Raw genomic sequence first — 26,886 nt, forward strand, 5'->3', positions numbered from 1 at the left:
TCACTATGCGATTTCTGTCTGAATCAAATCACTAATTTTCCACGTGTCCCAATTCCAAAGATGAAACATTCAATTGTACATGTTCACACCAGACATGGGGTATGTAGAGACATTCATTTGTACATGTTCACACCAGACATGAGGTATGTAGAGACCTTCAATTGTACATGTTCACACCAGACATGAGGTATGTAGAGACCTTCAATTGTACATGTTCACACCAGACATGGAGTATATAGAGACCTTCAATTGTACATGTTCACACCAGACATGGGGTATGTAGAGACCTTCAATTGTATATGTTCACACCAGACATGGAGTATGTAGAGACCTTCAATTGTACATGTTCACACCAGACATGGGGTATGTAGAGACCTTCAATTGTACATGTTCACACCAGACATGGGGTATGTAGAGACCTTCAATTGTACATGTTCACACCCGACATGGAGTATGTAGAGACCTTCAATTGTACATGTTCACACCAGACATGGAGTATGTAGAGACCTTCAATTGTACGTGTTCACACCCGACATGGAGTATGTAGAGACCTTCAATTGTACATGTTCACACCAGACATGGAGTATGTAGAGACCTTCAATTGTACATGTTCACACCAGACATGGAGTATGTAGAGACCTTCAATTGTACATGTTCACACCAGACATGGGGTATGTAGAGACATTCAATTGTACATGTTCACACCAGACATGAGGTATGTAGAGACCTTCAATTGTACATGTTCACACCAGACATGGGGTATGTAGAGACCTTCAATTGTACATGTTCACACCAGACATGGGGCATGTAGAGACCTTCAATTGTACATGTTCACACCAGACATGGGGTATGTAGAGACATTCAATTGTACATGTTCACACCAGACATGAGGTATGTAGAGACCTTCAATTGTACATGTTCACACCAGACATGGAGTATGTAGAGACCTTCAATTGTACGTGTTCACACCCGACATGGAGTATGTAGAGACCTTCAATTGTACATGTTCACACCAGATATGGGGTATGTAGAGACCTTCAATTGTACATGTTCACACCAGACATGAGGTATGTAGAGACCTTCAATTGTACAGGTTCACACCAGACATGGAGTATGAAGAGACCTTCAATTGTACGTGTTCACACCCGACATGGAGTATGTAGAGACCTTCAATTGTACATGTTTACACCAGACATGGAGTATGTAGAGACCTTCAATTGTACGTGTTCACACCCGACATGGAGTATGTAGAGACCTTCAATTGTACATGTTCACACCCGACATGGAGTATGTAGAGACCTTCAATTGTACATGTTCACACCAGACACGGCGTATGTAGAGACCTTCAATTGTACATGTTCACACCAGACATGAGGTATGTAGAGACCTTCAATTGTACAGGTTCACACCAGACATGGAGTATGCAGAGACCTTCAATTGTACATGTTCACACCAGACATGGTGTATGTAGAGACCTTCAATTGTACATGTTCACACCAGACATGGGGTAAGTAGAGACCTTCAATTGTATATGTTCACATCAGACATCGGGTATGTAGATACCTTCAATTGTACATGTTCACACCAGACATGGAGTATGTAGAGACATTCAATTGTACATGTTCACACCAGACATGGGGTAAGTAGAGACCTTCAATTGTATATGTTCACATCAGACATCGGGTATGTAGATACCTTCAATTGTACATGTTCACACCAGACATGGAGTATGTAGAGACCTTCAATTGTACATGTTCACACCAGACATGGGGTATGTAGAGACATTCAATTGTACATGTTCACACCAGACATGGGGTATGTAGAGACCTTCAATTGTATATGTTCACACCAGACATGGAGTATGTAGAGACCTTCAATTGTACATGTTCACACCAGACATGGAGTATGCAGAGACCTTCAATTGTACATGTTCACACCAGACACGGGGTATGTAGAGACAAGCACATCTTAAACAGCCTTTATATCTCTGAGCTTTTTCGGTATGGGGTTAATATGATAACAACGGTAGCAGCAGGCTGTCCTTCCTATTTGCTGGTTTGATTTCGTCAAGGTACGTCTGAAAAAAGAAAGATTCCTAACAGTTAATGTCAGTTGTTCATTGTATGTGTTACGGATGATAAACAAGAACAAAAATAGCACTTTTATACATTGAGTTACATGAAAAGTTAATCATAACCACTTTATTACCAACTAACTATAAATCTTACCATCAATCAGGAAATATGGGTTGATATTCGAGAAACATACATTTCTTCCATTGGAAAAATATCACCTTATCATTTATAACAATAAGACAGGGCCAACTAGCCAATAGCAAATAAAACGTGCTGGAGAAGAGTTTTACTGAGATGTATGTGTGAGGTAGGCAAAAGGCAACCGATGCAACCACAATTTACTTTTGACTGAAAACTTCACTACTATAAAATAAATGAACCAATACTAGAGCTTTGTCACGGACGTGACAAATACCCCCACATGCCGCATTGACACAGGTTATTTTGCATGTTGTCTTCACAAAAAAGCGCACACCATGATCAATGTTTAAAACGCACTAAGTGACCCCGTGACCTAGTTTTTGACCCGGCAAGGCCCATGTTCGAACTTGAACTAAAAATCATATAGCTACAACTTCTGACAAAGTTTGGTGAAGCTCTGATGAAAACTACTTGAACAACTAAAAACTAATAATAATGCTGTAATACGTGATCAAAACGAAATATTAAAACACTGCCAAATTTTATGAGAATCTTTATAAAAAAGACAACAATATAGATATAAACATCATGAACGTTTCCATACCAATATCTGCAATAAAATAAACCCAGAACAAACGCAAAATGAACAAAGATACCTATCAGAGTATGAATGCGCTAAAGCACTGCTAGACACGAAAAACAATAAAAGTCCAGGATCAGATGGCATATCTGCAGAATTCTACAAAATATTTTGGAATTATATTAAGCAATATGTCGTTAATTCTCTTAACTATTCTTTAGACACCAATAATCTAACAGAATTGCAAAAACAAAGCATAATTACTTTACTACCTAAGACCGCAAAGGACACCCTTTTGATCGATAACTGGAGGCCCATCTCGCTTTTTAACGTTGATTACAAAATAGCTACAAAATCCATTGCCAATCGTATAAAACCTCTTTTAAATAATATAACCAGTGTAAATCAAACAGGATTTATCAAAGGAAGATATAATGGCGAAAATGTAAGACTTTTGCATGAAATTATTGAACTAATGGATGAAAGTAACAAAACGGTCTCCTATTTTTTCCAATATAATAAAGCCTTCGACAGTATGGATCATGGGCTTATGTTTAAATGCCTCGCCATTTCAGATTTAGTGAGCACACCTTACAGTGGGTAATGCTATTTTATAAAGATGCAACATCACGTGTTACAAATAATGGTAATTTTTCAGATTTTTAGGAAATACGAAAATTTACGAAATAACAGAAAATACAAAAGCTTGCAAAATGGTATATAAAGCACTTGGGGTAGTACGCAAACTTTAACATAGCTTTATTAATAATACATTCTAAGTATATAAGGGGCAATATTTCTGTCAAAATGCTTGATACAGTTGTCTGCTCTTGTTTACAGGTTGGGGTCATGTTGGTAAACAAGTATGCAAAATATGAAAGCAATATGTCAAGGAAAAATTGGGGTAGTACGAAAACGTTAACATTTGCACGCTAATGGAAACGCCGACATCGGGGTGAGTAGGATAGCTCCACAATATATTTTTCATATATAATAGTCGAGCTAAAAATGGAATAAAAAAAGAAAACTACTTGAATAAGAGAGCGGACACCATGCTTAATTTTTAAAAAGTACTAGACACCATGCTCAATTTTCAAAACGCACTTAGTGACCCCGTGACCTAGTTTTGACACGGCATGACCCACATTCGAACTTGACCTAGACATCATCTGACCAAGTTTGGTGAAGATCGGATGAAAACAACTTGAATTAGAAAGCGGACACTTAATACGGACTGACCGACGGACCGACCGACCGACAGACTAGCTCACACACGACCAAAAAAACCCACAGCTGGATTGAACAATGTATTGACACACAAGGGTAAATCTACATGCACCCACCAATCTCTGAAAGTGAGGCCATGAAAAAGGAAAACTAACCCAAGGTTCGCTCTGCATGATGTTCATAGACTGAGGGTTGTGGAGCATGGGAATCTCATAATCTGGAGACGGTGACTGCAAATGCTCCTGGGACATACTCATTGCTCTGCAACCCAGGTTTTCTGGAATAAAAGTAAATCATGCATCAAACAAAACAAATTCAAAGCAATACTAGCGTTTTCAAGGACAACCCCAACTGATTTCAACCCAACAAAACGTTTGTCAGTGCCTCGACCTATCATATCAACAAGGTAATGTCAAAAGATTTAACTAAAGCGATGTTCTAGAGTTGTAAAGCATGTTGAAACTGTGAATGCATTCAATGCATTGAGGCTAAAATCAATAGAGAGAGAGAACATTAGTTCATTTTGGTTTATCACAAAACTTTATTTAAAGAATGTTTAAATAAAAACAAGAGCTCCGCGGTCTGAGACAGATGCCTCCCAAAACAGAGCCTTGACACACATCACTCAATTCCTTGATGACATATCGAATTGATACCAATTTAACACTTAATGTCACAGAGACCTTGACCTTTGAACTAGTGCCCCATATTTCAATAGACATCATCAACTGTCTAAGACTGATGTACATGTGAGGTCTCAAGTCAATTGGTAAATTTTTTATTCATTGGAAACGATTCTCACACTAATTGTGACAGTTACTTTGACCTTTAACCTGGTGACCCCAATTTCAATAGGGCACATCTACCGTCCATGGTCAGTGTACATGTGAAGTATCGAGCCAATAGGTCAATTTGTTGACGATTGATTGATCGGAAAAGAATTTTGCATGTATTGTGACATTGATCTTTGACCTAGCGACCCCATTTTCATTGGGGGTCATCTACTGTCCAAGGCAAATGTATATGTGAAGTATCAAGCCTATTGGTCAATTTGCTGACGAGTTATTGATCAGATCATTTTCACAATTATTTTGACAGTGACCTTGACCTTTGAACAAGTGACCCCAATTTCAATAGAGGTCATCTACTGTCTAAGACCAATTCACATGTGAAGTATGAAACCAATATATCAATTCGTTGACGAGTTAGTTATAGGAAATCAACAGGTCTACCAACACACAAACGACAGACCGGCAAACATCCCGCAAAATAATATACCCCCTCTTCTTTGAAGGGGCATAAAATACACGTGGCGGGTTAACAAGAAATGGTTTAAATATACTTGTTCTAGAAAAAGTGTTATACATTTATGAAGATTTACCAAATGCAACACTTTTTTATGTTTTAGTACAATAACAAAAACTAAAGTGAGAACAGTTAAAAAGTAATTTACTTGTGTTTTATTTTGAAATCACTTGAATTTACAGGGTATACATTTACGCACTGTTATTTTTTAAAGACAAAATTAACATTGAATACATTGATATAGTGACTCATCTGAGAATACGCCAAAGACAAGTGCAAGTATGACAGCTTGTTTATTGCAGTAGACATGTGCACAGGTCGGTACTGGATTAGTCTCTTTATAGGAAGGACTCTACTTCCAATAGGGGTCAGATGCAAAGTCGTATACACACTTTTTTTAATTGCATCCTTACAAACTGACAAAAAGTATGGTGGAAAAAACGTGTCAGAATAAGTGCACTGTTGTATATTAATTTAATATTTTAAATTGATTTACGACAAACACAATGTCCTATTAATATTCAACACACATTTGCATTTTTTAGAAAAACAAGAGCTTGTCACAATAGTGCCAAATCCCTGCCGAAATGTGTTTGCGTGTATGACAACATTTGTTTTAGAGAGTAGAAAAATATTTGTAAAACATGGCACCTGTGCCATCAATTTATATTTCAAGGATCAATTAGTTATATAGTGTTTGAGATATGCTGTAGAGAATAAAATAAAAGGAAATAAAAGAAAGTGAGGTAATTAAAGAAGAGGACTATAAAAAGTTACTGTTCTTTGTCACTGTATTTTTCCTTAAACTCATCTATTTATTTTACAGTGAATTCTTCGTTGTTCAAATTAAAATATTATTGTAAATAAGATAAAGGGAGATATTAAAAATTGAAAAGCTAAAATATGTACTATAACATTTAATTAAATGTAATTAAATAATATAAATAAATAAAATATAATATATATATTTTTTTTTTTAATAAATGAGATAATTAAAAAACTACGGCCAAAAGATTTATGTTTCATGTTCACTGCACTTCTCCTAATCGACATCTGTTTATATTTCTAGTTTCAAGTAAATCCCTTCAGTAGATTTAGAGTTATGCTCCCCACAAAAATTTACTTTTAAATAAAATAAAGGGAGGTAATTCAAAAACTAAGGTAGATAAATTATGGTTCTTAGTAAGTGCACTTCTCCTACTTGCCATCTGTTTATTTTTTTAAAGTTTCAAGTTAATCCCTTCAGTAGATTCAGAGTTATGCTCCGGACAAAAAATTACTTTGAAATTAAATACAGGGGGATAATTCCAAAAAAAGTAGATAGAGTTATGGTTCTTAGTCACTGCACTTCTGCTACTTGCCATCTGTTTATATTTCAAGTTTTACGTAAATCCCTTCAGAAAATTAAGAGTTATGCTCCAGACAAAAAATTACTTTAATATTAAATAAAGGAAGATAATTCAAAATCTTAGGTAGATATAGTTCTGGTTCTTAGTCACTGCACTTTCCCTTCTTGCCATCTGTTTATATTTCAAGTTAAAAGTAAATCCCTTCAGTAGATTTAGAGTTATGCTCCGGACAAAAATTTACTTTAAAATTATATAAAAGGGGAGATAATTAAAATACCTAGGTAGACAGATTTATGGTTCTTGGTCACTGCAATTGTCCTAGTTGCCATCGGAGTTATGCTCTGGACAAAGTTTCGGACGGAAGGACGGATGCACAGACACACAGACGGACGGACAGACGAACGGATACTAATACTATTAAAATAATTTACTGGCTGACTGATGTTGAACACAAATATTGTTATAATTGTTCTCATATTTTTACTTCAGTGAATAATATTAAATCTATATTTAAACTACATACATATATATTCTTACCTAACTAAATCATATAATAATTAGGTTTAAAATAAAGCCATACATACCAGATAAGGTAAGCCGCTGGAAACTCTCGTGTTGTGTATTGGCCTCCACTGCTGAAGTGAGGACACTCATTTCGTCATTGCAGTCTCGAATGTCCTATTGTGAAGTCATCTTGTTTATTGAAAATGATATACACTATTTTAAGGGAAATGTTTAAAGATATAGTCCTGTCCTGTTTTTTTTCTTTCTGTAGAAATTCCGTGAGTGATTGAGCAATATTTAAATGAAAATGTTAATACAGATAGATGGTTCTGTTGATGCCCTGTTGTTGATGTCATTTTGACAAATACAAACATGTAAAAAATACAAATTTAAAGGTAAATGTTAATAAATTTACTTAGTGATGCCCTGTTCTGCAGTCATTTTGTTTACAAATACAGATGGAACAATATAAAATAGCTTGATCATCGAGTTTTCAATATCATTTTTCAAACATTATTAAAACCACATCAACACAGTTTATGGAATAACCTACAGTAATAAATATACAAAATTAAAAAAAGAAAATCATAAAAGCTGCCTTATTTTAGGTTATAAACTGAGATTATTAATATTATTATGTATCAAAAGAAGTAAAAGCAATTTACAATAACATACTGCAAAATATTGGTATACACTGTGTAGTTATATGTAGCCACTTTTAAATGTGCTTTAGTTATGTCATTCGGGTCAGTCAAAGTACTCATAAAATCTGTGAACCTTTAAACCTTACATGTTCTTACTGCAGTGTACTATCTAAGCCCAAGTGACCTTATACCTGACCATTAGGTGTGTACAAGGGCAAGGTCACAGTCCCGTTGGAGGTTTTCATCGCAAGGCACCGGGCGACCCTCAACCTGGTAAGTAAAAGAATGGCAGAGTGATTAAATCAAACAATAAATCAAAGCATAGTCAACATATTACTAGGCCGTTACTCCTCCCATTGGCCATTCCGTATTACATGGTGTAATGTAAACAAACACTCCTTATTAAATTAAAATGCTTATTATCTAAATAAATTTATATTCATAAACATCATATTTATTGATTTCCACTGATGTATATTGCTTAACTTACGTTTTTGTCATTGTATTTGTATAATATTATTGTTCATTGATTCTCATTTATTTAATAAATCCGCCATTTCACATTACGTTCATTGGTATATATTTTACTTTAGCGGTCGTCACTTGTCAGTGACGTCATGCCTGAAAAAGTATAAATAGCGGATTCGAAAGTAAACAAGTTTCAGTTTGGAATACAGATTTAAACGAAAAACATCCGGTTAGATAGATTATTTACACAAGAAAAAGATTATGATACAGAATAAGATGCAGGTACGAATATTTTATTATTGATTGTATATGATATTTTTTGGATATATGCTTTTGTTGTAATAAAAATAATAATGAAACTGAAATTGAAAGTAAAATTAGAAATTTTGAATGAACCCTTTGTTTTATTTTGTTATACGGCATAACAATATCGATATGCTTAAATATGTTTGGAAATGAATTTTTGATAATGACTAAAAATTATAAAGAAATTCATACTTTAATTTGTGCATGAATACTTGTACCGGTATTAGCTACCTTTCATATGCGTCAGTGTTGTTCATGTATTGTTTCATATACAATTAAGATCATACACAGGAATCAGCAAATATCTTCTTAAAATCCATTTGTTTTATTAAAACAATCCATGTTGAGTGGACTTTGCAACACACCGTGGCAAATAGGAAGCTCAAACGTGGAAGACAAATTACTTGACTGCTGCTTTGGCGACGTGGCTTGGTCGTAAGGATACTGCTAGACACTGACCAAGATTAGTCAAAAGACAAATATACATGTATTCTGGAGTATTGGTCATTTTCAAAATGATTGTTCCTTCATTGAACACTATTGATTACAAGTTATACGAATGCTTTATTCTTTTCTTTAAACAAAAATATTCACACAACTTTACACAACTGTGGGCACAATGTTAGTTATTAACCCTGAATAGAATATAAGTTACACAGCCTCTGAATTCCCATGTGTGGTGAGATACAGTGTTATTAATTTGATCTTGTGCAAAAGTGACTTGACCAATGATAATTTAGGGCTTTGTCACAAGATGACCATCTACCAATCAAAGCAAGACTTCATGGGGATCAAACAACTGAAGTATCAATTTAATCCTGTGAGAAATGTAGATGTCGTTTGATAAAATCTTTTTACATTATATGCAGACAAAACGCTCATTTTACTGACCAACTACATGTAATGGTGGATGATTTCATCGCTAGGCACTGAACGTTGCGGGGTGACCCTTAACCTGGTTAGGAAAAGAGAGGCAAAGTGATAAAAATCAAACAATAAATTAAAGCAAAGTAAAAAATATCGATATACTTAGATATGTGTTGCAACTAATGTTTGCAAATAAATTAAATTATCAAGAAATTCATACTTTAGTTTGTGCATTAATACTTGTATTAGCTTTCATGCATATGCATCAGTGTTGTTGATGAAAGTGCATAAAAAAGTACGATCTTACACGAGAATCAGTAATTATGCTCTATAACTCCATTAGGTTTTATTAAAACAATCCATATTGTGACAACGTTGCTGAAAACTGTTACAACTAGGTAGCTCAAACGTGTAAGACAGCTTACTAGACTGCTACTGTTGTTTTTGCTGCTGCGTCAACGTGGCTTGGTACTGCAAAACACTTAACAAGATAAGCTAAAAGACATATGCTTGGCAATTTGTCAAAATGCAACATAATATTTCACAATGGCTCCTTCATGAACATGATTGATTACAAGGGATGCAAGTGACTATGCTTTATTTGTTTTTAGACACTACTATTCAAACAACTTTGCGCAACTGTGGACACAATGTTAGTTATAACCCAGAATTGCATATAGGTTACAGCGCAAATGTGGGCAAAATGTTAGTTAAAACCCTGATTAGAATATAAGTTTCATATCTTCTGATTTCCCATGTATGGTGAGATACTGAAAGTAAAATAACACTGGGTAAAAGAGTGACTTGGCCAATGAAACGATGGGGCTTTGCATGCAAAAAAAATCACCACTTATCACTTACTGTTCAATGGTTTCATACAATTTAAGTTCCAATTTAATCCTTTGAGAAATTTAGATTTGATACAAATCTTTTTATAATATATGCAAAAAATGCCGCATTGACTAAACAACTAACAGAAAATAGACTCCAATATACCCTCTACAAAACGTGGTTTGTGGAGTCTTATTATCATTAATTCACATCAATTGCTGTGAGATTGAGATGTTCAGAAATAAGTAAGGCCACGGGTGCATCATGAACCTGCGTCCAAGGCTGAGGCTATTGCTGGAGACCTGAGTAGTACCGGTTTGACATTCAGCCTGGAATCTCATTTCACTTAAGGGTCACGTATGGCGCAGTCGCACTCAGCGAGGTTTTCAGGAAGGGTGTCCTCTGAAATCAAATATCAACGAAGTGAATATCTAGTTGCATCAGCAGAAGGTCATTCTTATATTTACTGCAAGGTCCAACCTTGACAACAAGTCACCATTTGACATTAAATTAGGCACTGTATAAAGAAGTGAAACTCCAGCTGCTGGAGTAGTATTGAATTATTATTATAAACAATTAGAAGGTCCTTTATTTAAGGCAAGTGACAGATTGCCCAAACAGTACAAAACAGCACAATACAAAACAACATAAACACAAATAAGAATAAAGCTGGGGTCACCGCCTAGGAACGGTCAATGCAAAGCATTGGGGTTTTAACGGGTTTTGGAGCGCTCAACCTCACACTTGGCCCAGCAATATTTATAATACATTTAAGTGTAAATAAAATTTAACCTCATAGCATTGTAACTCAAATTAAACAATAATAAAAGGGAATTAAAAAGCATTCAATTTAATTACCATTTAATTACTCAATGGTATTGAAGATGCCAGAGCAACAGAGTTACAACTTTTTGAGGAACGATGGAATGAAACTATGAACAAGTGTCATCTACATTCCTTCTTTATAGAAAAAGATTTAAAAATATAGCATCCACACAGGCCATAAACTATTCAAGACAATATAACACTGTTTTGCAATGTGACAGTACACTTAAAACTGTATAAACTGTCAGGAAAATAACGCCGATTGCATAAATTCTGATGGCATTTATGCTCAGACAAGTAGCATTTTTTCAGGCAGTTCATACACACACAAAAATTAAGAATGAGAATGCCAACAAAATACACCCAGTTACAAGACTGGTTTACATGGATGGTGAGTACATTGGCACACATGTTTACTGGTCATTTTTTCTTCATTAAACAAGTACAGAGAATCTGGCTTCTTACTAAACTTGTACACAATATTCTGCCCACAAACATAATTGACAACTTTCATGAAGATTCAACTTAAATTGCCTTGAAATAGTGACCAGATGTAATAGTGGGTGCCAACTGCCCAACAGCCAACATGCAGCTGCTGCTGGTTGTTCTATTATACATGAACCTTGCAGTAATAACCAGGCTAATCAGGGACAACACTTTCCGCTTTTATAGAATTTTTGTTTTAAAGAAATATGTTCTTAGCAAAATCCAGTTTAGGCGGTAAGTGGTGTCCCTGATTGGAGTCAAACTCTTTACGCATTCAACCTGTTTCCCAGTGCAAGGCTCATATATGATTTTAAAGCTTCTATTACTCTTATAATTACAACACAAATTTAAGTGAACATAATCTGTTATATCTAATCAACGTGTTGTTGTTTCTGTTTTAATTTTTGATGAATGGCTTGGTGTAAACATTGAACTCACTTTGCCATAGACAAAAGTAACCCAACAATGCTGAGGTTGGCATAAAAAAGACATAATTTTGTAACTCGTGAATGAAATTAAAAACAACTGATGAATTTGCCTCGTTTTCAATTATAGAACATTTAGATTGCTTTAGAGCAAAATTGTTACATATAAGGTTTTTTGATTTTCAGTTACTTAAAATACATATGGAATTGATTATGCTCTAAATCAATCTAAATGTTCCATAATTGAAAACAATTCAAATGGTAGCTATAGATGTCCAATTTAGAATTTGAGGGTCAAGCTTGAACCTTATGCATTTTCTTCACATGATTATATACGATACAATAGTTTGTGGCTGAACCCTTAAACTTAAATAAGATAAACTGGTCAATTAATTGAAGAGCAGAAACCTCAGTTTGCATAGGGTTTAACCTTATTTGTTACCACTTGATTCCATCTAAAGTATTAGGCAATGCCGCAGTGACCCCTTTTGCGATGGGAAGAGGACTTACCTATTGAGACGTACTGGTTGTGTTGCAGTTGGGGAACACTGTTCTCTGGGCCTGAACTTGTGAGTATAAGCCCTCTGTGAACAGATAAAAGGACCTTAGCGCATCCTAGAAATGTGTCCCTGTAAACCAAATAATTCAATGCATTCTGGAATGTCATCAATTACATTGGATGTAAATTAAGTTTGTTTGAGTAAAAAAAGAAATACATTATGTTTGAAAACTCTTGATACAAATGAGATATACACTAAACACTTCATACAAACATACAAACATAGACTACTATATACTGAACACTAGAGCCAAACATTTTTCATCCATCTGAAACCAATATTTATTAAGTGCCCTTCAACAGCTATACAAATCAGTATGCACCCCCCTTTGCCATTTAAAGGCAATTATGAATATTAACGATAACATAATGATTTTATTAAGTTAGCAGCCATGATAGAGATTTATTAATATATGAAAAGCACAAACTATTTTAATTGAAATTTGAAGTAGACAAGAGATGTGTTCGTCAGAAACACAATGTTCCTTATTGTGCTGCTTTGAAATAAAATTTCAATATATCATTTGACAGGTTTAGAAATTATCTCCCTTTTAAAGCTTATTTCTTCCCTTGGATTGTATTTTATTACTTTTGACCTTAGAGGATGACCTTGACCTTTCACCACTTAAAATGTGCAGCTTCATGAGATACAGATGCATGTCAAATATCAAGTTGCTGGCTTCAATATTGCAAAAATTATGGCCAATGTTTTCGGACGGACGGGCAGACTGACTGAGGGACAGTTCAACTGCTATATGCCAACCTATAGGGGGCATAAAAACTGAACATTATACATGGTAAATGACAGTACCAATGTACCTTATGGATGAGGTAATCTCAGCTCCACAGCAGGAAAGTTTGGAGCCCAAGGTTTAGACTGGCTTCACCATGCAGATAGGACATGTTGAGCATTTGCCCCAAGGTCCTGGGCTAGGAAGTATTGCTGGGCATCTGGGCCCAGCTGACCAGAGATCCTGTTTTTCAGCAGGGTACCGATCTATGATTGCTAGGAACTAGCTTTTAAAACAAAATTCTGCAATTTAAATAAATATTGAAAATAAATGAAGATAATAATGTTATAATGTGCGGAAGGCATAGAATAATTGTTTTACTTAAATTTAATAGAATTTAATAATTAAAGTGGATTTTTTTATTGCAAGGAAAAACTGTTGTTCAAGGGCTAAATTTCAGCAGAAAAATGGACACAACTATGCCCTGACCTATGATTAAAACTGATATCAGATTAACTTTTATTTGCTATTTATTTACCAAGTTTGATAAATTTAAAATCAGAGAATTCACATTTTATGCTAGGAACTTTTCTTCAATCAGGCAGAAAAAGGACTGACGTTAAGTGAACTATATGAGCCTCATTCTCGGATAAATAGGACATAATGTATGCGCAGTCTGCACAGGCTAATCTGGGATGACAATTTAATAGGACTTAATGTATGCGCAGTCTGCACAGGCTAATCTGAGATGACACTTTAATATGACTTTATGTATGTGCAGTCTGCACAGGTTAATCTGGGATGACACTTTAATATGACTCAATGTATGCGCAGTCTGCACAGGCTAATCTGAGATGACACTTTAATATGACTTTATGTATGTGCAGTCTGCACAGGCTAATCTGAGATGACACTTTAATAGGACATAATGTATGCGCAGTCTGCACAGGCTAATCTGAGATGACACTTTAATATGACTTAATGTATGTGCAGTCTGCACAGGCTAATCTGGGATGACATTTTAATATGACTTTATGTATGTGCAGTCTGCACAGGCTAATCTGAGATGACACTTTAATAGGACATAATGTATGCGCAGTCTGCACAGGCTAATCTGAGATGACACTTTAATATGACTTAATGTATGTGCAGTCTGCACAGGCTAATCTGGGATGACACTTTAATATGACTTAATGTATGCGCAGTCTGCACAGGCTAATCTGGGATGACACTTTAATATGACATAATGTATGTGCAGTCTTCACAGGCTAATCTGGGATGACACTTTAATATGACATAATGTATGCGCAGTCTGCACAGGCTAATCTGGGATGACACTTTAATATGACTTTATGTATGTGCAGTCTGCACAGGCTAATCTGAGATGACACTTTAATAGGACATAATGTATGCGCAGTCTGCACAGGCTAATCTGAGATGACACTTTAATATGACTTAATGTATGTGCAGTCTGCACAGGCTAATCTGGGATGACACTTTAATATGACTTTATGTATGTGCAGTCTGCACAGGCTAATCTGAGATGACACTTTAATAGGACATAATGTATGCGCAGTCTGCACAGGCTAATCTGAGATGACACTTTAATATGACATAATGTATGTGCAGTCTGCACAGGCTAATCTGGGATGACACTTTAATATGACTTAATGTATGTGCAGTCTGCACAGGCTAATCTGGGATGACACTTTAATATGACATAATGTATGTGCAGTCTGCACAGGCTAATCTGGGATGACACTTTAATATGACTTAATGTATGCGCAGTCTTCACAGGCTAATCTGGGATGACACTTAATATAAAGAAGTGAAACTCCAGCGTCTGCAGCAGTATTGCATTCTCATTATATACAATTAGTTGGTCCTTTATTTAAGACAAGTGACCAATTGCCTTAAACAATACGAAACAGTACAATACAAAACAACATACACACATATAAGAATAAAGCTGGGAACTGTCAGTGCAAAGAATTGAGGGTTTAAACCAGTATTGGATCGCTCAACCTCACACTTGGCCCAGCAATATTCATGATATATATCAGTGTAAATAAAATGTAACCTCATAGCATTGTAACTCAAATTAAATAATAATAAAAGGGAATTTAAACGCATTCAATTTAATTACCATTTAGTTACCTAATGGTAAAGAGACCAGAGCAACAGAGTTTTTTGAGGAACCGACGATGACATGAAATTACGAACAAGAATCAACTACATCCCTTATTTTTAGAAAAGATTTAAGAATTAGCATTATAAAGTTAATATTTTAGAAATTTAAAGCACATACATTAAGCCCCATACCACAGAGCATCGCTCAAATAATACTTGTTGTTCGTGTTGCTGCTGCCTCTGCGACCAGGCAATAGAAAGAGACTCCCGACGACAAAGTCACCACCCCAAACCCGGGAATTCCCGACTACTGTTGTTGAATGGTGTCAATCGCATACTGCTCTTCAGGCATAAGGTTCACATTATTGGAAAGCAATATATCGAGGTCAGTCGCATTAACAGACCAGTCTCGCAACGCCTGCTCTATCTGTTGGATCAGATCGTATACGTTCGAGCGACTCGTACGGAACAATTTGTTGATACCAAGCATCTAATTGTTGCTAAGCAACATCGAACCTTGGACGGAAGTCAAACTCACCAAGGCTCCGCTGTTGGAAGAGTTAATAGGAGGCGTGCTAGGCTGACGCAAGACATATTCGTGCTGAATTTCTTCAGCAAGTTGTAGTATTTGTGCCCGAAGGTAGTCAGGATTGTTTTTGACTTTCACTTCAATGATGTTTTCATCTTGTTGGCTAATAATGTTTGCTGAAATGGAAAGCAAACTAAATTCAGATATTTTAGTGACAAATGAATATGCGTTGCAACATTTTTTTTTCATACCTGCTTTTTTAGTGACAAACATTGCGTCTATAATTGATATTAAGGATGAATTTTTTACCAATTATAACTCAAAATAGCGTTGTATCAATGTGTTACGCGCACCAACATTAAATAGAAATGTTGGGGGTTTGAAACGGCGAAGAATATATGGTAAAGTACAGTTTGTAGCAAGGTGTAATATTAATCAATAACAGGCATAACTTAAGCAGATTGAAGTGTGAGACTGTGCACCTTTAAATATGCATGTATGCAACTTTATATGCGCTACTTTACAACTTAAATAACTTCAAATGTAAAACTACATAGTTCTCAGCAATTGTAAAAGTGAGACAATACAACTTTAAATGTGACACTATACAATTTAAAATGTGAGACTGTGCATCTTTAAATGTGAGAGTAAATGACTTGAAAAGTGAGACTAAACAACTTTAAATTTGAGACAATACAATTCTTAATGTGACAATACACAACTTAAAATGTCAGATTGTACACCTTTAAATGTGATAGTATATTATATAACTTAAATACGTGAGACTAAACAACTTTAATGTAAGACAATACAACTGTATTACATATCATAAGAAACAATTGTTGTGAGTTGAATACATGACTGTAAGTGTATGAGTACTTGATCTTACATGTTTTGTCGATGGATTAGACAGAAATGTAGAAATACAGATGACCCTCTATGGTGAAGTCTGTCTATCTTGCTAACAAATATTTAAACATTGAGATTAAGTGCTATCAAGATTAATTGCACTAAGGTTCAACTTATAGAACTGAATAAGGGACTTAACTCAATGTCGCAACCTGTTAAACAAATACATTTGTGGGCAAACCTTGAATTGAGAATATAAGCCAGTAATTAAGTAAAAGTATGAACTTATTGAGACTAGGAATGATGCCGACTTTCGGCCCCAAATTAAACAAAATAAATAACACTGTAAGGTCTCACCTGAAGCTCAAGAAGCTGTGATAACATGATGGCCTCGCTGTGAGTGCTATGGTCAAGTTTGAGGTCTCATTAACGTCGTTCAGAGTCGAAGTCCTTACTGGATCACACAACGAAACTGCTGTCATTTTTCAAAGCCTTTTCTAGCGTCGATTCTATGTGCTTTGGGCTTGGATTGCAAAGAGCTCGTAACAAAACCGGATGTGTTTACTTTTAGCACCTTGTTTACAATATTGGGCGGAATTCACATTTGAGGCACACCCCATGGGTGTATCATGCCCTGGGTGTTCACAATGAAGTAGTTACTGCCTTTCTTTGTCAGCAACAGCATCAAAAGCGCATTTGTAACTCTACTACTGTCCAAACTATAGACAGAAAAAGTATCCTGCTTGGAAAGCTTACACATGTTAATAAATCGCTTTAAATGTAACAATTTCCTTGAATTTATGTTTGTTCCATAAAGAATGGAACAAATTAATCAACTTTTTATTCTTCGTGATATTCGTTGTGATGTCATACGGCAAGAACTGACTGTTAGTGTTACCATAACTACTTCTATAACTCCTTGTGTCTGTCCCTCTCTGGCACTCAAGCTTAACAAAACTATTCAGTCTGGAGTGTTGAAAACTCGACACAGACATTGCGGTTGTTGAGTACAGCGCTTGAAAACTCTATATTCTCAGAATTTCCTACAGAACGGAATTGTTCAACTATGATGACCCTTTGAGGCCAGAGGTCAGGGTGGAGGAGCTAGGGGTCAGGGGGGGGGAAGGATTGTCCTGGACTGGGGATTCTTCAGGCAGACTGGTGCTGTTCCTGGGCAAACTCGATATCAATGCTCGTGCTCTACTGAAAACAACAACAGCACAGTGGGTGGTATGAACTAGTAACAAATGTTAATACTACAATCTATAACAAACTATGCCTTTTGATTGGATGTGAAGGTTTTCAACAGCAAAACTTTATTCTAATGAATTTCTAATCTGGCATTTGATTGGTTCCTTGTAATCAATAGCACAAACATTAATATAAACAAGAACTGTCACCATAGGATGACTTATGCCCCCTATAAATGCTTGATAGAAGTTATGAACTTTTTTTGAAACCTAAACGCAGATTTCGAAATCTAAACGCGAACCCTAAGTCCAAGGTCAAGGTCACAGGGGTCAAAATTTGTGTGCGTATGGAAAGGCCTTGTCTCTATACACATGCATTACAAATATGAAGGTTATATCTCAAGGGACATAGAAGTTATGAGCATTTTTCGAAACCTAAACGCAGATTTCAAAACCTAAACGCTGACAGTAAGTTAAAGGTCTAGGTTTCAGGGGTAAATTTTTTTGTGCGTATGGAAAGGCCTTGTCTTTATATAAACATGCATACCAAATATGAGGGTTATATCTCAAGGGACATAGAAGTTATGAGCATTTTTCGAAACCTAAACGCAAAGTGTGACGGAATGACGGACAGACAGACAGGCCGATCACTATATGCCCCCTTTTCTTTGAAAGGAGGCATACTTAAACCATTTCGTATTAAAGCATTGTTGGCTAATGTTATACTAACCTGTAAATTCAATATTGCAATTTTCACTAAACTTTCGGAGATGTTATTTTATAAGCCAATATGCGGCTCATCAATAATATTAATTTTTGTCCCTTATAAGCATGTGTCGTCCACATAAGCTAATCAGGTAGGACACTTTCCGACTAGACTGGATTTGTGTAAAAAGGACACTTCCTTTCAACGAAAAAAACCTTTGAAGAGAACAGTGTTGTCCCTATTAGTCTGTGCGGACTGCGCAGACTTATATGGGATAACAATTTGAGCACATGCATTAAGCCCCATTTTCCCACAGCACCGGTCATTTATATTTTTTGCCAGTTTTTTCCTGCATATTTACAACAAAAAAGAATGGAAAATCAACTTATTAACAATGTAATGTTTTCTAATAATACTTATTCAATTAATCACTTAGCTTTTACAATACCACAAAGGTGTTTTATTGTAAATATATGTTGCAATAAATGAGAGGCAAAATTGAACATTTAGGATTAATGTCTGCCCAAAGTTGCAAAAACACACACAAATTTGGACCATGCATTTACAGATCTTTAATTGTTAAAAGCTGTTTGAATTAACAATAAACATAAATACAAAAATAAATCAACAGATAACAAACAGTGGTAGACATAATACGACAGTAACTAAAGGGCAACAACTCACTGCTTGTGCAGATCTACAGTTCTATCCCTTGTTAGTGTCAGCTAAATTAATTAAAGTTTAAAACAGTAACTTAAGTTGTCTTCTGTGCTGAGCAGTTGCTGTAACATTGAGCAAACCAATATAAAATATGTTGGCCCAGTCAGTCTTTTGAACGTACATTTATTTTAATTTAGTAATACATCAGCGATTTTTTTTGTCCAAATTGGATAAAGTCCCTTTACCACATCAATCGGGAATAATAAGTGTGATTATAAATGACATTTGGAAAATTCTTAGAATTTTTTGTTTAATTTGGAAATATTTGGGTGGTTTTAATTGCATAAAACTGAATTGCACAAACCCATCAAGTTATTATTTTACATGCGTGTTTGCTGACATGTTCAGTTTCAGTGCTCTATTTATTAGTCCACTAGCATACAAGGAAATGCTTTGAACAAGTACTTTATAAAGATGGTATGATAAATGGCTGTTCACAATTTCACATTCACCTGGGAGTAAAATTCTGTTGCCCCATCTGATATTTGCCCAGAGCAAAATTTAAGCCACCAAATCAAACTGGAAACTGGATTTTAACAACACTGATCTTGTAAACTCATTGATATATGTTGGCAAAAATTATCGGGCATTTCAAAAAATGACTTTGATATGGACATGTAAATTTGTGGATTTTTTATTTTGGCAGAAAAGAAAAGAAATTTGCAATGGTTATTTTGTTATGTATGTGAGCTAAATTTGTGTATCAGTAAATTCATGAAATCAACATTTATTAATGTCCCACAAATAATAGCGATTTTAAAATTCATATTCCATATTTTTTGCGAAAAGTGTTTTGTAATGCTAACCTGAGATGACAATTTTCGCCTAGAATTGATTTTTGTTTAGAAGAAATTTCCTTAAAACAAAAAACTCCTCAAAAGCAGAAAGTATCGTGCACTGCACAAGCTAACATGTGGATGGAACTTAAAATGCATTAAGACCCCTTTTCCCAGAATGATGCTTACTTTGAATCACATTTAGAAATTCTGTGTTATTAAGGTTTGGAAAGCATCCTGGATTCCAGCTGAAGAAGGGTTGAGTTATTGATCCTCAAGTAAAAGAAGTCATTATTCCTTATGTGAAATCATATCATTCTTGTCAACTTCATCTTTAGCATTCTTAATACACAGCCTGGTACAATGTCAAATCATTATTATTAGCGGGACATTATTTTGTGTTGATTTTAAGGGTTGACATATCCACAAAGTTAACACAAATACATTAGAAAATAACTTACACAAATTCCTCATGTATTTTTTCCAAACTGAGAAATCCATGCATCAACTTATGTGTCCATGAAAGTCTGTTTTAACCAGGAAAGTTCATACGGACAAAAATAAATGATTCACAAGTTACAATCAATTACAGAGGATATTTTACCTCATGTAAATTTATACTTTTCATTCCCACCTCATTTCTTTTTTGCATTCTTAATACATATGAAATGCACAAGCAGGCCTTTTCCTGGCATTTTGATGGGTCTGTTAAACGGAACCATAACCAAACCTTTTTTTTAGATAATTGCCATAAGCTTATTATATCTCAATTACGTTTCAATAAGATCTAAAAACAAAAGCTGTCACCCTAGAATGACTTATGCCCCATATAAAAGCTTGATAGAATTTATAAGCTTTTTTCGAAACCTAAAAGTAGATTTCGAAACCTAAACGCGGACCGGACCCTAAGTTCAAGGTCAAGGCCACAGGGGTCAAAATTTGTGTGCATATGAAGAGGCCTTGTCCATATACACATGCATGCCAAATATGAAATAACTTTCTGAAGGGACATAGAAGTAATGAGCATTTTTCAAAAACCAAAACGCAAAGTTTTACAGACAAACCGCAAACAGTCCGATCACTGTATACCCTCCTTTGGGGGCATGAAATGTATAGAACTATCATTATGTGATTTTATTATTATAATTTGAAGTATTAGAAAGTGTAATATAAAATTATTTTTCCAAAATCAATTGATTTTTCATGCGAAAAAATTCACTATCCAAAAAAACAATTTTCCCCCAAAATGGCAAAGAAAACACCTGACAAATAAAGCATCTATTTTACCTTCTACGTATTCAGGTCATTCTTGTCCACCACATCCTCAGCATCTTTGTCCGGACTCAGAAGCGACTGGAGCAGCAGAATAGCTTGATGTATTTCTTGTATGTATACTTAGGATTCACACACATTTATATAAATGTTATTAAAATCAATAACAAATGTTCAACAGCATAAAACAAAGTAAACTAGGAAATGGCGCGCCAGAGGCTGACGCGTATCCCCATGCCGCATGTTTGACCCAGGGAAGCCCCAGGGTTGGTAATGGGGCTATGCATAGTTGAGATTGACTGTTTAGTCATAAATGATATTCAGTATAAATTTGAAGTAAATCTGTGTGGAAATAAAGAAGTTAATGTAAAATAGCCTAAAAAAATGAGTAAAAATCTCTGACCCGGCCCCCACCACAACCCCCATTACTTTTGACCCAGGGGTAAGATCAAAATTCCAAATAATACACTGTCGCACATATGCTCATAGCTACTATGCGTGTAAGGTACGGTTCTAGTGCTAACAGTGTAGGAGAAGATATTGGCCAGGACGGACAGACGGCGGAGATAACCACATAACAGATTTTTGCAATCTAAGCATGGACCCTTAGTTCAAGGTCAAGGTCACAGGGGTACAAATTTTATATGCGCATGGAAAGGTCTTGTCCAGATACAGATGCGTACCAAATATGAAAGCAATTTCTGAAGGGACACAGATGTTATGAGCTTTTTTTAAACCACAGTCGCAGATTTCGAAACCTGAACGCGGACCCCCAAGTCCAACAATTTAATGTGCATGTAAAGGTTTTGTCAAGATACACATGTGTACCAAATAAGAAAGCAATATCTGAACGGACACAGTAGGAATGAGCCTTTTGCGAATTGTGGTCGAAGAGTTCAAAACCTGAACCCTGACCTCAAGTTCACAGGGGTCAAAAATGATATGCTCATGGAAAGATGTTGTTCAGATACACATGCATATCAAATATGAAAGCAATTTCTGAAAGGACACTGTAGTTATCAGCACATTTCGAATCGCGGTCATCAGAACATTTTGGTTCAGGGCTAAATTTTGACCAAAAAATAAACTATGCCCTAATTTCTAGGATATAAACATATATCAGATAAACTTTCCTATTTATTAACCAAGTTTAATCAATTTAAAAACAAAGAATACACATTTGATGTTAGGAACTTTTCCTTAATCAGCCAGAAAAAGTACTGATGTTAAGTGAACTATATGGGTTGCATTCTGGGAAAATAGGACTAAATGTATGTGCAGTCTGCACAGGCTTACTATGGAATGATTGTTTAAGCACATACATTAAGCCCCATATCCCAGACCACAGCTAAAATACTACCTGCTGTTCTTGTTGCTGCTGCTGCTGCTGCGACCGTGCCATATGCAGAGATGAAGCGAGTCCCGACACCTAAGTCACCAACCCAAACCCGGGAATTCCCGACAACAACTGTTGTTGAATGGCGTCAATCGCAGACAGCTCTCCTGGTGAGGTTCACATTATTCGAGAGCAACATATTAAGGCCAGTCACATTTACGGACGAGTCAATCAAAGCCTGTTCTATCTGTTGGAACAATTGTTTCACTTTGAGCGTCTCTACAACTGAAAATGTGAGACTCTACAATTTAACATGTGAGACTATACAATGTTAAATGTGAGACTGTTTTAAGCTTTAAATCTGAGACACAACAATTTTAAATTTGACACAATATAACTTCAAATGTATGACAATACACCTTTAAATCTAAGACTACACAACTTTAAACAAGAGACTGAACAACTTTAAATGTGAGACAATACAACGTTTGAAAATTTGCCACTATACAACTTAACATGAATGACTGTACAATTCAAATGTAAGACAATACAATTTTAAATGTGAGATTTCTAAAAACATTTAATCTGAGGCTATACACCATTAAATTTGACACTGTACAACTTCAAATGTATGACTATACGCCTTTAAATGTGAGACAATACAACTTTAAACGAGAGTCTAAAAAACTTAAAATGTGAGACCATGGTAAGTAGTGATATTGATTTCTACATTAAATGGCCTCCTTTTGTAGGACAGACCTTCTAGTTACTGGTGTTATCATCAGGATATAAAGCAATTTTGCAAACATCCAGGCTCTGATTGAAATAATAATCATATCAAATTATATGTGAAATAAACAACATAAACATTTTTTTATAAAACAAACTACTTCAAAATTGTAATACAAATTAGTGAAATAAGTAAGCCAGCTGTTTAAAAAAAGACTTCAAATGTGATAAAACTAGGTGCTAGCTCTGTGCTGAGTCTATTATAACCATTTTTGAAATTGGGTCATAGCCTGTTGGATTGGGAAAAACCTGGATATTTTCACTAAAATTGGAATATTGGGGTTTATTTTTTGCTTACAAATACTTAAAAATCGAAAATCAGTACCATCAAATTGTATGTATTAATTTAACTTAAGTTCAATTTATAGAGCTGAATCAGGAAATACACTCAATGTTGTGAACTATTAAACACATTTTTTTGTTGGAAAACCTTCAATTGGGAATGACAGCCAGCTATTATGGAAAAAATATAGATGTTTGGAGATTAGGGCTGTGGCTGAATTATTGGCCCCAAATTTAACCAAATAACATCTGACGCTCAAGAAGATGAGAAGACAAACTTACCTTGCTGATATTACTAAGGCCCCAGTTTGAGTTCTGACTAACTCTGTTGAGAGTCGAAGTGCGTACTGTACGACATTACAAAACTGCTGTCATTTTTCAAAGCCATCTCTATTCTCGATTCAATACAAGTGCCAAGTGCTCGTAACAAAGCTAGACATGTTAACATGTTGCACCTTGTTTACAATCTTGGGCGCAATTTGCGTCTGAGGCATGCCCCATTGATGTATTGTGCTCTTGGTGTTCACAGCCAAGTCACTACTGCCTTTCTTCATCAGCAACAGCGTCAAAAGCTTTATGTTCCCTTTGGACAGTTTAGACGCCTGAGAGGACAAACCAAGACGGTCCGTAACACTACTACTGTCCTAACTATCAACAGCAGAAGTATCTACTTTGGAAAGCCTACACTTCTGCATTAATCGCTTCAATTGTTCCTTGATTTTTTTGTCCCGTTCCTCGCTGAATTTGTGTTTGTCCCATAACGAATGGAACAAGTTATTCAACTTCTCATTCGTCGTGATATTCACAGTGATGTCCAACAGCAAGAACTGACTGTTGATTGAGCATTACCATAACTACTGATATAACTTCTTGTGTCTGTAACACTCTTCCCACTCGGACACTCAAGCTAAACAAAACTACTCGGGCTCGACAGTGGATAACTTGACGAGGACATTGCGGTTGATGAGAACAGTGCAAGAAAACTGGATGTGTTCAGAATTTGAGGCTGGAGGTCTTGGGGGAGATGATATGGATCAGGGTAGGGGAAGGGTTGTCCTGGACTGGGGCTCATGCATGCCGGACTGGTGCTGTTGTTGGGCCAACACAATATCAATGCTGGTGCTCTCCTAAAAAACAACAACAGCACAGTGGGTAATATGAACTTGTAATAAATGTTTATATTACAATCTATTACAAACTATGCTTGTTGGTTGGCTGTGCAGGTTTTCAATAGCAAAACTTCATTCCCATGAATTTCTTATCTGGTGTTTCATTGATCCATAGTCCTTTATAGCCTAAACATTGATACAACTAAATCCTTTCGTATTAAAACATTAAAAGTGTTGGCTAATGCTATACTAACCTGTATGTTCATAATTATTATTTTCCCATAACTTGCAGAGATGTAATTTCATAAGCCAATATGCCGCTCATTAATATCTGAAAGTGTCGTCCCAGATTAGCATGTTAAGTCAACATAAGCTAATCAGGGAGGACACTTTCTGACTAGACTGGATTTTCATAAAGAGGATATTTCTGTTCAACCAACATACCTTTAAGAGAAAAATGGTGTCAATGATTAGCCTGTGTGTGCTGCACAGGCTAATCTGGTTCAACAATTCAAGCACATTCATAAAGCTCCATTTTCCAACAGCACAGCTTATTTATCTTTTTAGCGAGTTTTTTCCATTAAGAAAAATTTATACTCATCTTGTTAAAAATGTCATATATTTCAATTATTCTAATGCCTTTAATCACTTTACTTTTACTTTGCTTTTACATTTGTTTTATTGTTAATATATGTTAATAATAATGTCTTCCCAAAGTTGAAAAAAAAATTCTACTATTCCTTTACAGATCTTTGATTGTTTAAATCTGTTTTAATTCAAACTGGACAACAGTTCCAAAGTAAATCAACATGTAACAAAAGTTGAAAGAAATAATAAAACAAAAAAAACAAACAAGAGATGTGTTCGTCCGAAAAACAGTGCCCCCTATTGCGCCGCTTTGAAATTTTTTTCTATTTTTTTGACCTTTGACCTTGAAGGATGACCTTGACCTTGAACTTCCACCACTCAAAATGTGCAGCTTTATGAGATGCACATGCATGCCAAATATCAAGTTGCTATCTTCAATATTGAAAAAGTTATGGCCAATGTTAAAGTTTTCGGACGGACAGACGCCATATATTTGACATTTTACCTTGGAGGACGACCTTGACCTTCACCTTTCACCACTCAAAATGTTCCGCTCCATGACATACACATGCATGCTAAATATCAAGTTGACATCTTCAATAGTGAAAAACTTATGGCCAATATTAAAGTTTTTGGACGGACGGACAGACGCCATATATTAGACATTTGACCTTGAAGGATGACCTTGACCTTTACCTTTCATCACTTAAAATGTGCAGCTCCGTGAGATGCACATGCATGCCAAATATCAAGTTGCTATCTTCAATATTGAAAAGGTTCTGGCCATTAAAGTTTTCGGACGGACGGACAGACTGACTGACATACACACATACACAAATGCTGACATACTGACACACTGACGGACAGTTCAACTGCTATATGCCACCCTGCATAAAAACATTTGGACAAAGTTTCATCAATATTGAGCCACACATGTGGCCTCTGAAGTGTTACATGTAACAGTGATTTCATATGATTTAAATATATGTGACCTTGTAACAACAAGGCTTGTTGAAGGAGTCATGTGACCCAGATGTAAAATTGCCAAGATATTGTCTAGGACCAATCAGACCAAGTTTAATAAATATTTTATCAAAAATCAGGCTTCTAGCTTAGTAACAAGCTTAACATAGTATGATCACAATTGCTTTTAGAATCGTGTGCTCAAGTCAGCTACAGCAGATCTGCAAATGTGTTGCAGCACATATCACTTTTGAGTCTTTTTGGGTCAATAGGAAATTCCTGATACACTCAATAAAACGCGACTTACACCACTTAACTATCATG

General features: G+C 35.6%; 1 long non-coding RNA gene across 1 annotated transcript in view; it reads right to left on the reverse strand.

Annotated features, from left to right (window-relative positions):
- Positions 1-205: 205 nt before the first annotated feature.
- Positions 206-26,886, reverse strand: part of LOC127869143 (uncharacterized) — a 46,782-nt gene continuing 20,101 nt past the window's right edge. The window contains exons 7-26 of the long non-coding RNA XR_008044426.1: positions 24,185-25,029; positions 22,856-23,116; positions 21,511-21,576; positions 17,189-18,034; positions 15,646-16,158; positions 13,412-13,609; positions 12,544-12,617; positions 9,892-10,699; positions 9,491-9,554; positions 8,017-8,095; positions 7,262-7,355; positions 4,179-4,300; positions 1,696-2,077; positions 1,564-1,651; positions 1,476-1,519; positions 1,256-1,343; positions 1,168-1,211; positions 860-947; positions 552-815; positions 206-507 (exon numbers count right to left, since the gene is read on the reverse strand). This is a non-coding gene — a long non-coding RNA (uncharacterized LOC127869143). The remainder of the gene's footprint in view (positions 508-551; positions 816-859; positions 948-1,167; positions 1,212-1,255; positions 1,344-1,475; positions 1,520-1,563; positions 1,652-1,695; positions 2,078-4,178; positions 4,301-7,261; positions 7,356-8,016; positions 8,096-9,490; positions 9,555-9,891; positions 10,700-12,543; positions 12,618-13,411; positions 13,610-15,645; positions 16,159-17,188; positions 18,035-21,510; positions 21,577-22,855; positions 23,117-24,184; positions 25,030-26,886) is intronic.

Source organism: Dreissena polymorpha, chromosome 2 (assembly GCF_020536995.1).
Source record: "Dreissena polymorpha isolate Duluth1 chromosome 2, UMN_Dpol_1.0, whole genome shotgun sequence".
In the NCBI taxonomy this organism is placed as follows: Eukaryota; Metazoa; Mollusca; class Bivalvia; order Myida; family Dreissenidae; genus Dreissena; species Dreissena polymorpha.